Genomic DNA, 5,670 nt, shown 5'->3' with positions numbered 1-5,670 from the left:
AACTCCTGGACTGATTATTTTTAGCAGCACATACCTTTCTGTATCATCAAATATTAAGTTTGAACACAAATGAAATTAACGGAGTATTTCTGATTTTTTACTCCTAATTCTTTTTTTTCCAAAGCAAACACCAAAGTTCAATACATACATGTACACATTTGCCAAAGGATTACTGTGCCTTTTACCACATCTCTTTTTTTTTTTTTTTTTTAAGATTTATTTATTTATTTATTTATTTATTTATTTGAGACAGAGAGAATGAGAGAGAGAGAGCACATGAGAGGGGTGAGAGTCAGAGGGAGAAGCAGGCACCCCGCCGAGCAGGGAGCCTGATGCGGGGCTCAATCCCGGGACTCCAGGATCATGACCTGAGCCGAAAGCAGTCGCTCAACCAACTGAGCCACCCAGGCGCCCCCTTTTACCACATCTCTTGCAATATAAATAACTTATCAATTTTAGCTACACATTACATTGAATGAAAATAAATGAAGTAATGAGGAACTGCATGTTGATTATTCTTTATAACTTATGATACAGTGAATAAATTCTATTAGATCTTACATCATTTTAATCTTGAATTGCCTGCTTTTAGTAATCTATTTTATAGTAACATGTTTTGTGATTTATTACCCAGTGGTTTTTAATATGCTTCAAAATATGATTTAACACACTCATTAGAATTGGAAAATGAAGTCAGACTTTCTCTGAAAGAAAGCAAATCTGACCTGGCAGTTTGGTTTGACAAAGGGGACAGTCTTTGCTAGTTGGGTTGCCTGGCAAATATTTTCCACAAACTGAATGGGCTGAATCTACAGCTCCATGGTTTTGACAAAAATATATTTAAAATATGTGACAAGATAAAAAGGATTTTTTAAAAAAAAGTATTTTAAAATTTTATTTTACAATTTTATTTTAAAATACAATATTTTAAAATTGACAAGAAAGTATTAAAATTAAGAATATTTTCATTTTCCCTCCCTTTTCTGAGTGTATTGGCTTAAACATGTGCCTCTAAGAGAAAAAAAAGTAACCACTACAATCAGTCATTTGATAAGTCTTGGCAAAGTCTTTTTTGGTATTCATCAAGATTGAAGTGAATTATAGTGAAGGACCATTAAGGACTGGGTAACAAATCCTTTTGCAATAAGGTAGTTTTTAAGTCTTCACTTTCAACAAAATTGAAGACAATCAAAATAACAGTGTAAGATTATTAACAATAATGTTTGATGGAAGATCACAACATGATATATTACTAAGGGTTCAAAGAATTCAGTGATGGTTTAACAACAAAGCCCTTATTGTATGTATATGATTTCTCAGAGTTTATTTCTATACACATAAAGAATGGAACCAATGTTAAACTCGTTCTCATTCTAGTATTCTGTAAAATGTATCCACAGGTACATGAACTAATTTTTTTTTAAGGTCCCATTCATCTTACTAAGAGATTGATTTCAGTGCAGTTTTGATTTTCGTTCAATAAGCTTTAATCAAAATTTGTAATACAGGTATATTGTTTTGATCAATTGTGAATTAATAATAGGACTAAAAATAATAATTGGACTGATAACTTAAATCTAGAGGGAAATTATTAACTTTGAGTGTCAATTTATAGACATATTTTTTGTTGTAGAAAAAGATAGTAGGGCATCACCAAAAAACTTTTAGGCTTGGGGCGCCTGGGTGGCTCAGTTACGCGTCTGCCCTTGGCTCAGGTCATGATCCCAGGGTCCTGAGATTGAGCCCCGCATCGGGCTCCCTGCTAAGCGGGGAGCCTGCTTCTCCCTTTCCCTCTGCTGCTCCCCCTACTTGTGCTCTCTCTCTCTCTGTCAAATAAGTAAATAAAATCTTTAAAGAAAACTTTTAGGCTTAAGCATATTACACTGGGATAAAATAGGATGGGAATATGAGTTCAGAGAGAAAAAGGAATTATAAAATATCCAACTGTTAAAGAAGAAATATATTCTCTATTTATAGAAAAGAATGATGGACATATCAAATTGCTATGGTATTTAGATTCCATTGCATACATTTTATATTATTTTTTAAAAGATTGATTTATTTATTTGAGGGGGGTAAGGGCAGAGGGAGAAGGAGAGAGAATCCCAAGCAGACTCCACTCCAGGCTGGATCCCATGACCATGAGATCACGACCTGAGCTGAAACCAAGAGTCAGATGCTCAACCACCCAGGTGCCCCCCCACTACATACATTTTAAAGTGTTAAATAAAGGCTTTTTTTTTTTTAAATTACCACCACTGTAATACATTGGGAAGTATATCCTTTGCAACTCTAAAACTTACAATGGAAAAATTAGATGTCAACTTGGATATGTGCAAAGGGGTATAAATATTCACAATTCTTTTGAGAATATCCCTTAAATTTAAAGTTACTGAGTTGAAGATCTAATTTGGATCACCTTACAAAGGTGTGTTAGCCTGATGCCTCCATCATATTTTAAGGACAGCCTTGACTCATGGGTCAAATAGATTCTCATGTCTGTGGACAGGTTCTCATCTTTGTAATGAACTAAGGATTCATTCTCTTTTCATCTCTGTGAATACTCTTTTTTTTTCTGAAGAGCATCTCCCTTCTGTTAGCAATCTTTGCTTAGTCAAAACTTACTATAATGCATTAGTCTTCTCAGAGACTAGTCATTCATTATAACAAAAAAAATATTTGAGTATCTCACAGGAGAAATGGATATATTTAGAAAAAATGCAAGTAGTTTAATCCAATGGAGAGCTGAATTGTTGGCATTACAGTCTTATCTGAAACCATTTTGAGAGGTAATATTGATTGGATATTCTATGTTAGGGTCTGCAAACTAGAAGCTCACAGCATGATTTACTTAATGTGACTTATTTGGCCTACACTGTGTTTAAAACTTTAATTGACAAGTTTTAAAAAACAGATTTCATAAAAATATGACTTTCTAGTTCTTTTTGGAAAATTGAAATGTCTGGAAGCACTGGGCCCACATCCTTATAAGGCAAGAGCCAGTCTGAGACTAAGTTTGTGGCTGCCCCATTTAGGCAGGATTATTATCTATTGGTTTGCTATTGCCCCCATTTTTGCCTTCATATTAACCTACTTCACCCATTCATTATGCCTGCCTAACTACCATAGACATTAACATTGGATAGCCTATTATTTTCCCTTGGGTTAGATGGAATCTGTAGAAAGCTAAATATTTGCATTGCATTATGGTGGCCCTATTAAAACTGCTTTCAGTAGGTCATACAGCCATATAGTACTCTCAACTTTCATGGATGGTCACTAAAAGAAATAGTGTTGTAAAACCTGCTAATGCATTTGAGTGTCTGGTAGAGGGTATTTCCTTCTACATTACTATGTTACTGTGTAGCTCAGGCAAGATATTTCTTTTAAAGTGTGCTGAAAAGCTTTGTTGCCATTGAAGAATTTGTATATTTCTCTTCAAAGACAATGAAAATCAAACAATTAATTGCAATTATTTATTTATTTGCTTTTTCTTCAGAAAGCTGCAAGCCACATTTATGGTTTAACTCTCATATTGTGTTACATCTCATTATCTGAATATTCTTGTTCTAACTTTTTCTCTGGTATTAACCTCCTGGTCCTCATTTTTCATATTTACGTTTTCTTATCTTACCTATTTTTTGTAAAATGTCTGAAAGTACACATTTATAAACTTTTCTTGATTATTTCTTTAAAAAATTTTTGTTTATGGGAGAGAGAGCGCGCGCACAAATTGGGGGAGGAGCAGAGGGAGAGGGAGAAGGAGAGAATCTCAAGCAGACTCCCCACTGAGCGAACAAGGAGCCCCACCACAGTAGGGGGGTGGGGAGGCGTGATCTCACAACCCTGAGATCATCACCTGAGCCAAAACCAAGGTTGGATGTTCAACCCACTGAGCCACCCAGGCTGATTTACTTCATTTTTAAAGATGGCTGGAGGATCTGTTACATTTTGGTTCTCCTTAAAGGGTTACCACGGTTTCAGTTTTGAGTTTTCCTTCCTCTTGTTCCCATCCACCACATACAAGAATACAGTTACACTATAAGCTTTTGAGAGACAAGGAATCTTACGGTGATCCTATAGCGCCCAGTGTCCAGCATAGGACTTGTTCTCTATATAATGCCATCCGTTGTGTAGTGACAGAATAATAAAAACAACAGTAAAAAGCGATTTTTTATTCCACTCCCTGGAACAACGAGACTTTTTTTCTCTACCAACTCCTGGAAGTCTTGTCATCAAAGAGAATGAAAGATCCATGTACATAGGTAGACTTGACACACTTTATCGTAAAAGGAATGTGTTATGTAAGACTAGGCAATAAACTTTTTCTCTAGTGATTAGAAGGTGAGAAAATAGCTCTGCTTCCTTAAACTGAAAATTTATTTAGCTTCACTATTTTTCTATGAATCCTTATTTAATACCCTGGACACAGACTACATAAACTATGAGAATATAAGCAGTCAAAATTACAAATGCCTATATGGAATCTTTACAGTTTATTTTTTAAAAAAAGTATCTGCAGAAACTACTAAGTTCATGCAAATGAATGAGTCTCTATACCTCTTGGACATGGCAGAATGGAATCTAAGACTGCATTTATAGTTTGGGTTAGCCAAGTTTTGCTATGAAGAAAACATTTTTCCTAGTATTAAGTACAAGGCAGGCTGCTGGAGACACTTTCTTCGTGATTCAGATCCTTGACTTGGTCTGTGGTGGCTCATGCTGTGGGCAAGCAGATCAGGACACTGTTTAATGGCTCTGTCCACAGGGCATGCTCACTGCAACATTTCTAAAGTTAATCACTTGCACTTAATTTCAAGCCATTTTTTTTTTAACTTTGAAAACTCTAAACGCCTCATTGAGGACAGTACATACAATGTGTGCCAAGCCTCTGGTTTCAAAGTTCAGCTTTGGCTGGACAAAAGGTCGAAAGATATCTTTCACAGCAGGGAAAGTGTAATTTTCCATGTCTTTACGATGTTTTGAAATGGTTGAAGTGATTTTCCCCTAAAATTTCCATAAATAAATAATGTTTACCAATGGAGTAACTTTAATTTTTAAGATGCCTTGGCCAAAATGTTGAAAGTAACTCTTTCCCCTCCTATCCATAATCCAGTCTTCAGCCTCAGCCTCTGTATGTTCTCTTGGAGTGGAGAATCAAAGGTGACCCCAGCATAAAAGCAGACCTGTCGTGTGTGGATTAAAAGTATGGAAAGTTTCAGCTTCTAGAAAGGTTCTCAACTTGTGAGCAAAAACCTCAATTCTGTCATTTAATATGACATGTTTTAGCAACAATTGGGAGAAGAACTCTGATGTCCGAGATCACTCTCCTCTGCAAGTCTCTGTAGGGTCCTGCCATACTTTTCTGAGTATTTGCATCTGCCTTATCCATGGACCTTACAGGAGACTTTTCTCTTCCACATTTTTTAACTTTCCTTTCCATACATATTGTTATTTCTGGCTTCCTGCCTCAAGACAATCCTATACCAAGTCGACTTGACATAATGACTTGAACTTGCAGGATTTACTTCTGTGGGCTACCCATGACTTATTAGTGAACACACATTCTGTACACATTAGTGTACACACATTCACTAATAAGTCATGGGTAGCCCACAGAAGTAAATCCTGCAAGTTCAAGTCATTATGTCAAGTCGACTTGGTATAGGA

This window comes from Neomonachus schauinslandi, chromosome 7 (genome assembly GCF_002201575.2).
Source record: "Neomonachus schauinslandi chromosome 7, ASM220157v2, whole genome shotgun sequence".
Lineage (NCBI taxonomy): Eukaryota > Metazoa > Chordata > Mammalia > Carnivora > Phocidae > Neomonachus > Neomonachus schauinslandi.
This window is presented reverse-complemented; position numbering follows the sequence as displayed.